We start from the raw sequence: 9,832 nt of genomic DNA, 5'->3' as shown, positions 1-9,832 counted from the left end.
ATACATGATCATGGCCAGTTCAGCAGGCCAGCTGCCACATTATATCCTCAGGGTATAGAGTGACACCAATCCAGCGAGGGGATTAGCTGGGTGCCTTTTTTGATCCACTGCATTACAGGGGCAGCATGGCACTGCCAATTCCCCGTGCAGCACGGCCGGATGGACACCCTCCTCCTCCTCCTCCTCCTCCTCCTCTTTTAACACATGATTGTGGGTGGATTAAATCAGGACTTGGACGAATGGAAGCAAGAAAGAAACAGTATCCTGACTCAGGCTCAGATCGCTCTCCGGGCCAGAGAAATTCACGGCACTTCCTCTGCCAATTAGCTTGACCTTGTTATGTACAGAGACCTCGTGGTGAAAGTCAAGACTGCGCTGAGATACTAGGAAGAGGTAGGAGTTATAATAACACTGTGCGGATTGAAAAAAATCCAAAGCAATTACACTAACCAAACAAAAAGAAAGTGTCTAGTATACACAAGAAGAAAAAATTGTCATCCAGCTGTCATGAAGAACAAAAATCCAAAATCGGCAAACTATCTCCGTTGAGTCTTATGGCCCTTAAGAATAAGGTCAAAACCTCAAAAAAGGTGTTTTCCCCCCCCAAAAAAGCAGCGGTTTTTGGTAGAAACAACAATTCTTAAAGATATGATTTTCTTAGAGGCGTTAAAGCTTTTTATTCCTGAAGCAAAAACAAATCATACCCCTCAAACGAGATTTGAAGTTACTGGAAATGGGTTAAAAATTGTCCGACACATTATTAAAATCTGGAAGGATGGAGATGAAACCTACTGATACTTCGTGGAAGAAATCTGGTCGGGGAAAAATAACCATGATTTGAGATCAATTAAACGTTTCGTGAAGTTGCATCATAAAACCTTTTTTTTTTTTTAAATCAACAGTAAAAAACAGTGAAAGTGGGAGCATTTTGTTTCATACACACAATGTGATAAAGAGGTTTCTCGCCTGCCACGCAATTCCCGGTTCCAAACCCATCCGCCGGCGTAAACCCTGTGCCAAGTAGTTGTGCAGATTGGATGGTCCGCTGTGGCGACCCCTCGACGGGAACAGTCGAAAGACTAACAACAAGAAGTTTGCTAGGGAGCATAAAGATTGGACTTTGGAGCAATAAGAAAGGTCACATTGTCGGATGAGTCCAGATTAAGCCTATTCCAGAGCGAGGTGTGCTGTACACACCTCTGAAGGCAGTGTTATGACCTGGGGTTACTTCAGTTGCTCAGGTCTAGACTCAGCAACGTTATGTGGCAATAAGATGAAGTCAGATGATGATCAGGTTATCACATCTATAGATGTTTTATTCCCTGATGTCAAGAGTGTATTGCAATGCGCAAATTGTGTAAGAGCATGAGGAATCATTTTTACACACAAACTGGACACTAGATTAACATTAGATGTTATCACAGCATGGTAGATTATACAGTAACAGCCCTTTATCCTACTTCTGGAGGTATAGAGGTGTATTCAAGCTGACCTTATATTATTATTAGTAGTATTATTAATAACTCTTAAAGGTATAATATACTTTATATGTTGAATCTACTGTATACGTTTTTAAAACTCTATTTAAAGAGACAATTTAATTAAGTGCATAAAAAAAATCACAGCAACAATTACAATTACAAAACCTTAGCTGTTACATAATGCTGCCATAAAATAACCAAAACAAATAAACAATTAAAACTGACCCAACGCTTACACGTCACTGACCTGAGTCGAACTAAAGGTGAAGTCACATAAGGTTGCCTTGTGATTCATAAAGAGGGTCATGCGATTAATATTTTCGTGCATAAATAGAGAATAATTAACTTTTAGGATGACTTTATACAGTTATTGATGGTATGATTTCTTTTAAAGCATGCAGGTTAGAAGGCACACGGATTAATTGCAACCAGCACACACCCCTGGGGGCGAGGGTGGGGCTAGCAGGTGGTGCGTGGACAAAAGTCCCCTTGTATCAACACAATGGCACGGCATAACCGCAGTGTGCTTTCAAACACAATCAGAACTGATCACAAGGTGTGACCATGGGTGTAGACCAGCACAGGCTGATAATAGTGATAATAAGAAAGCAATGAAAGAAAAAAGATCATATATGCAGTTTCTTGTACTTATTTCTTGTGTGTGCAGTGCACATGGACCTTGTACAGAGTTTGTATTATTAATATTAGTAGTAGTAGTAGTATTACTTTTATATTACAGATCCTGGGAAAGTCTAGGGTTTTCCCCAGTGTTTTATTTCCTAGCACAAATCAGACACGCTAACGCATTTAATGCTTTTTTCCAACTGCTGTGATTGACTTATAGATGTACTTCAGGTCTCTGAGAATTGCCTGCACTCCTCCTTTCTGCAGATCTACAGTATCTATGCATCCAAACATTGGTCATGTCTTATCTGCATTTTTACCACATCAGGCTGCCACACCCCGCCCGGGCATACGGCCCAGTGGAAACTTATGCTTATTCTTATTGCTTTATTCTGTGTACAGGGTCACAGGGGGTTTCGGAGCCTATGCTAGGCAGGCAGGGTAGACCCTGGATGGGTTCTAATCCATCGCAGGGCACACACACACACACACTACGGGACAATTTGGGAACGCCAATTGTCATATCTTTGGGCTGTGGGAGTTGCAGTACCCAGAGAGAACATGCAAACTCCATGCACACAGACCCGAGGCGAGACCCGAACCCGGACCCTGAAGGTGCAAGGCGACAGTGCTAACCACTAAGCCAGTGTACTGTACCACTTTTTTAACACACTGTATGCTTGGCAGGAATTATGATCTGTGTGTTTTTCTGACAGTGGCACGGTGGTGTAGTGGTTAGCACTGTCGCCTTGAACCACCAGGGTCCGAGTTCGATTCCCGGCCAGGTTCGATTCCCTGTCTCTGTGTGCATGGAGTTTGCATGTTCTCCCCGTGCTTGAGGGGTTTCCTCCCGGTACTCCGGTTTCCTCCCACAGTCCAAAGATTGCTGCGATGGATTGGCAGGGTGTACCCTGCCTCGTGCCATAAGCCTCCCGGGATAGGCTCCAGGTCTCCGTGACCCTGCAGACAATGATTGAGTGAGTGTTTTCTGACCTGCCTGAGTATTGTAAAGTCTTAGCTTCTATTTTTCCTGGGTTAAGCTTCAGACTTGTGCTTTTTTTTGGGGGGGAAATGCTGTAACTTGCTGTTAAATGACATCTCACAAGATTTTTAGCAATGAATTGCTAATGCTTCAAATGCTATTAAATAACAAATGCTTCATTTTTTCAATATGATTTAGTCGAATAATCGTTCCCTTTTATTGCTTAGTATGATAATTTTTTTATTTTGCTGATGCTATTTTTTCTGAAACTGGAAAACACTGGAAACTCCAAGCTGTAACTGCACATTAGCGTGTTTATAGGTTGGATTGACCTGCGCTCTAATTTGTGTCCTGCAGTAACAGCCTGATTATACTGCATATACAGACACACAGTCCAGAGGTCTCTGTTGTTATGAGAAGAGCTCGGAGAAGATCAGACCTCAGTATTTTATGTCATTTTTGTCCTGTAAAGTCCTGAAGTCGTGTAAAACCAGGTCAAATCCTTACCGTCAGTAGTGACTCAGTTATCGCATAGGTGATAAAATACATGACCTCTTCATCCGCTAGGTTTCAAAAGCACATAAATGTTTATAATCCTGGGCAAAATTAACTTTTAACACTTCCCAGTCTAGCTCATAGCTCCAATATGGACAGGATGAAATGTTTAGCTCATGATGGGGAAAGAAGGCACGGCAACGGGATGAATTTTATGTGTTGCGTCGCGTGGCACTCTGATCTTTGGCCACGCTCCCTATAACCGTGGCATAAAAAGAGGATAATTAAACAATTTCCAGTGCCCAAAGTTCTCTGGTGACTCATAATTTCCATATGTTTTTTTTTCCAGGCTCAAAAACACCAGAAGCTTTTCTCTATAAACAGACTATGTTTTTTGTTTGTTTTTAATGAAATAACTTATTAAAGGAGGAGCAGGTGGTATAGTGGTTCGCACCATGGTCTCCCCGTACTGGGTGGGTTTTTCCCAGTTTCCTCCCACGGTTCAAAGCAGGGTCGTTTAATTGACATTTCGAAATTGCCCATAATGTGTGGATGCTTGTGTAGCCTGGAATAGATGGACAACCCATCCAGGGAGTAGCCTGCCTAAAACCCCAATCCCCTGGGACAGGCTTGAACAGGATGAGCAGTGTAGAGAATAAGTAAGTAAAGGAAGAGTAGGTGACGCTAGAAAAAGATTGTAAACGCTTGAACTCCCAACAGTTGTCCTTCAGAAGCCCCACCCTCAAATTAATGTACGGACAACGCCAAGGTAGGGACCAGACCAATATTACCATACACTGTCCAGTCAACGAAAACCCAACACACAACCTAATATTTCATTGTGCCGCTTTTTTTTTTGCCCTGATTACAGTGGTGGCATTGTTTCAATAGGCTTATGCAATGTCACAATATTTACTTCTGTCCAGAATCACATTGAATGCCTTCCAAGGTCTTGTATTGATGATGGGAGAGTCGGACCGCTGTGTAAAGACTTCTCCACCACATCTGAAAGACTCTCGACGGGGTTAAGGTCTGGACTCTGTGGTGGCTGATCCACGTGTGAAAATAATGTCTCGTGTTCCCTGAATCACTCTTTAACAATTTGAGCCTGATGAATCCTGGGGTTGGCATCTTGGTGACCTCCCATCACGCTCATTGAGGATGTTTTTCTGACCACATTTCTTCCTCAAAGATGTTGGTTCTTCACTATCCTTCCAGGTTTTAATAATTGGTTTTTAAGTTCTTCACCTAATTTTAGTAGTCCTAGCAATTTCCTTAGTTTTCTTTTCTTGATGCAGGACAATAATTTGATTCTGCTGATCCTTGTAATGCCATGACCACAGGATATGCCTTCTGATATGGTTGTTTAAGAAATAAGAAGCTCCTCACTGCATCAGTTAGGGTTAAATAGCTGTTGCCAATCAATACAGTAATTATCCAGTGCAAGGCTCTTTCCTATTTGCTTAGTTAAATCCAGGTGGTGACTTTTTACGCCAGGCAGTGTATATAAAACGTGCCCGGATGTGGATGGTTGCATGGCACAGTCGGTCCCACTGTGTTTGTTTTCCATTTACAAAACTAGCATATTGTTTCCAGCCCGCACATACTGTAGAAATGCCAGCTAGCAAACCACAGAGAGACATTCACACAATTTAACTACACAATTAATTTTTTGAATTTTGAACGGACTTCTCCTTTAACTCTTGTATCAGAAACTGGAAAAGTGTGCAAGTCAAAGTGGTGCAAGAGCAATAAAAAATGCTGTTTTGGACAAGAGCGCTAAAAGTAACTCAGCTTCACATCTAACCACACCACACCGGCCTGTGATTGATTATTTCCCTAGAACAGCATGCCTCCAGTTGGACTAGTCGGAGGGTCCTGAATGGATGGATGGATGGCTCTCAAACCAGCGCTCTCCTCCTGTAATGAAGTAATGGGAAGATTTTGTGAAAGATAAAAATTCCTGCTTAAGTTAATATTTCCCAGCTGTCCATTTTTGGAAAATATATAAACACACTCTTTCAAAATCAATACCTGTGGGAAAGGAGGTTTAAAACAGGCCGGCGTTGATGTGCGTTTCTGAACTGATTCTTTAACACATAAAATAGCAGAAGAGAAAAACAGGGGGGGGGGGGGGGATGTAGTTTCAGGGAAGAAAAATCTGACATTTGGTACTTTTCCAGTAATTTGATTTTAAACAATTTAAAGCTCACGCATTCATTTTCTATTACCGCCTTATCCTGTCCAGGGTCACGGTGGCTTATAACAGGGGACTTTGGGCACAAGGAGGGGGTGAATTGGGTGCCAATGCATTGCAGGACACACAAACACACACATTATTCTAAGACTTTAGAATAGTAAAAGTAAATGACATTAATTGATGATTTTTCATTCAAAAAAGTTGTTTATTTGATTTATTCTTAGACCATAAGATTATCCGGCTCTAGTTACACATCTCTTAAAAGATCACATACCAGCAAAATGACAATGACTGTAGTAGGACCTTCGGTCAACATACACACAAACTATTCACACACTACAGGCAATTTGGTAGCTCACTCATCTTCTATACCGCTTTATTCTGTATTCAGGCTCTGGGGACCTGGAGCTTATCTCAGGAGGCTTAGGTCACGAGGCGGGGTACACCCTGGACAGGGTGCCAATCCATTTTGCTAATTTGGGAACGCCAATTAGCCTAACTTGCATATCTTTGGACTGTGGGAGGAAACCGGAGTACCCGGAGGAAACCCACCAAGCACAGGAAGAACATACAGAACCGAGGCCAGAGTAGAACCGTCAACTCTGGATGCGCGAGTGTCACAATTTAAAGCTAATAATTCATATGTATGGTGGCAAGTGGTGTCGCGGTTAGCATTGTCGCCTTGCACCTCCATGTTGCGGGTTCAATTCCTGCCTCGGGGTCTTTCTGCATGGAGTTTGCATGTTCTTCCTGTGCTAGGTGGGTTTCCTCTGGGTACTCAGGTTTCTTCCCACAGTCCAAAGACATGCAGATTTGAATAATTGGTGTTCCCGCGGTGTGTGTGTGTGAACGATGACCGGAGGTTTCACCACAGTTAATACATACAGTGGTAATCACTGGTCTTCATGGTTCCTAGTGGGACTACAGAGGTTCCTAGGTGGACGGATGGAAATCAAATGTAAGCCCATGTACATGGTGAAATTATGAGCTCTAGATCTACCAGGATTTAGATCCAAGATTTTCTGTGCCAGTTGAATCACTGAAATCAGTGTAAAAGTCATTGTCAATCTGGTGGTATTTGATCTTTTAAGAGAAGTGTAACTAGAGCCAGATAATCTTATGGTCTAAGAATACATAAAATAAACAAATTAAAATCATCATTTGAGGTCATTTTTTATTTAATTTTTTTTCTTTTTTTTTCAAAAAACCCATTTCCTCCAGTGCATGGTCAGCATGTGATCTAAAACTCCCAAAATAAATCAATGCTATAAAGCTCTGGAAAAGTCAAACACTTAAAGGATTACGAAAATTCCTAAACAATTAGGCCTCCCCTAGTCCACAGGCAAGCAAACGTTCACACGTGGAAGAAATCCAGTACTTTTCCTACCGGCCATGTGTCCTACACAGATCAATACACGTCAACAAAATGTTCCTAAAGAAGAGACGGAGAACGACAGGGTTGTGTTTAAGGGTCTGAAGGCTTGTATTGTAATTAATAATCTGATAATCTTTGTATTCATAAATGAACTAAAAGAATAAAAAGAAGAGCCGTGTTTACCGTGGGAAGTTACCACCCAGGAAAGTACTATGAAAACAATGTTGTATGGAGAGATGACACACAAGTTGAACTTTGAATGGTCATGCCTGTACTGCATTACAGTATGTGCACCTGCTCATATATGAAACGAACTAATCAGCCAATGATGTGTCAGCAGCTTAATACATAAAAGAAATCAGGTTTCACTTTTTCCAGCCAAGAAGATTGAAAAAAAAAAAAACTTGTTTAATCTTCACCTGTGCAGTTTGACATGAATCCGTTACATGATGTTTGCATGACTGTCAGAATGTTGCCACATAATTGTCTGATTAGATACTTTGTGTTTGAGATAAATGTAAGAGTAATACATTTCAGTTCAGGTTCAAGTCCAAATTTCACCAAGTGAAGGTTTTAGGATTTTCCCCCTGGGCGGCCGCCATGCATGTACGTGAACTAAACAAAACACTGCATAGCAACACCAAAACTTGGCGAAGGGAGTAAAACACTGTGGGATTCCTTTGGTTCCTCGGTATCTAGAAGCCTCGCCTCACTGAGTCACCAATAAACACCAATAAAGTCACATCAGGAAACTCCTCAACATCATGTTAGGGTATCTGTCTAAAATCAAAAACTTATGCAATGTGACAATAATCCAAAACATATGAGTAAACACGAGTAGGTATTTACGCAAACAGAAGATATTTTGGCCACCGACCTGCATTCTGTTGAGAAGCTATAACCGGATCTGAGGCAGCGTATTCAAACAAGAAAACCCCAAAATATAAATGAGCAAAAACAGCTTTGTTTAGATAAATCGATTAAAGTGCCTGGAACATAACCAGGAACATGATGGGTGTCTATATAAATTAAAGTAAGGTTTTGTCTGTACATCAGTCAGAACTCGCTCTTTCGATGTGAGTGTCTTTCAGTCAGAAAATTGTCTCTGTCTGTATGTCCAGTCAGATTTTGTCACAGCATCATACAGGACTGGCTGGACACAATTTAAAGAAAGTTTGGGAGTACTTAGGTATCTGCTTTAAGTTAAACCTACACCATAAATTAAATCAAAATGTTGAGAAGAAATAAAGTTATGAGCAGTACCAGATTACAAACCGGACATTTTGACAATGTACTGTGCATGCATTACACTGTGGGCGTGTCTTAAATCAACCACTGGACAGAATTTAGTAAAACGTTTGCAGTACGCATAATCTTGCGCCTTTTATGTTTACATGTATATAAAAAAATAACTATCACACTAAAAGGATTAATCAAAATTAATATAATATATCATAAAAAGAATTAATTACAAACTTATTTAATAACAATTTTAATATCAAAATGACAAATGTTCATGTATCAGAGGGTAAGACATTTTCCCCTCACATATCTACAGTATATAAGGTCATTATAACGCCTTGTTTTACATTGAATAACAAAACATATAGCATGAATGCATAGCAGAACTGCTGCAAGCCCAGACCACAGGCTGAAAAGATAAATAAAGGCATGCACTAGAATGCAATCCAAGTTACATGCTTTTGAAATGTTTGCCTTAATTCCGAATGAAAGCCGAACAAGCTAGGCCTCGTCTTTCAGGATTTAAAACCGTTTCATAGTTGAATAGTAAACCATCCATCCAGCAACCACAATGAAACCAGTTTAGTGAGGGGGTGGGGGGGGGGGTTCACTTCATATTTTTAAAAATACTGTCATATCAAATTTGGGATTTAATGTGTTGTATGCAAAAAGACATACAAGTTGGAGAAATGTTCACATTATACCAGTCAGGATTAGAGATGTACTGTACAACAATAAAAAAAAGAAGAATCATAACAAATGCCCTGCAAGTTAAGCCACACCCACTTCATGGTTCAAATACATATACGTATTTGAAGCACTAAACAGAGACAGATTGTGGCATTGTATTACCCTCCTAATTTATATATAAGTAAGTGGTCCAGAATATTAATGGTTAGGTAAAGAAGTTTAGGAAAAGATCAAACGACTGCTGTCGGTGTAACATTACCTACAGAATGGTCGGAGCTCCTCAGGTGCCAAACAGCAGTAACAGAAGGAGCAGTGTTGCCTTACTGGCTCTTGTCATCAGCGTAATCCCCAAGAGCCATCTGTGACACTAAACACCTTGCAGTCGAACGCCGTAGTTCACAGATGATATGCGTAATTCATGCAGAGTTAAGAGTTATGGCCTGGGTCATGTTATATTTATTGATTAATTGATTGCTGCAGACGGCTGGAAAAACGGTGGCGCCGTGACGCAGCATTGGGGACATTTATTTTCTTTTGTGGCATTTGTGTTTATTTAGTTCTACTCCGCACTGTAAATCAATCGAATTAAATCAAAGTTCTTCAGACTGGTCACCAACTTTTTACCTACAATAAAACATTTCTATCTCATAGGGTGAGGTCTCTTTCGGCCTGGCTCCGCCCCATCCGAGGGCATCGGAGAGTTCACTGAAAGGTTTTAATGAGCATGTAAAATACTACATTAC

This window comes from Clarias gariepinus, chromosome 17 (genome assembly GCF_024256425.1).
Source record: "Clarias gariepinus isolate MV-2021 ecotype Netherlands chromosome 17, CGAR_prim_01v2, whole genome shotgun sequence".
NCBI lineage: Eukaryota > Metazoa > Chordata > Actinopteri > Siluriformes > Clariidae > Clarias > Clarias gariepinus.
This window is presented reverse-complemented; position numbering follows the sequence as displayed.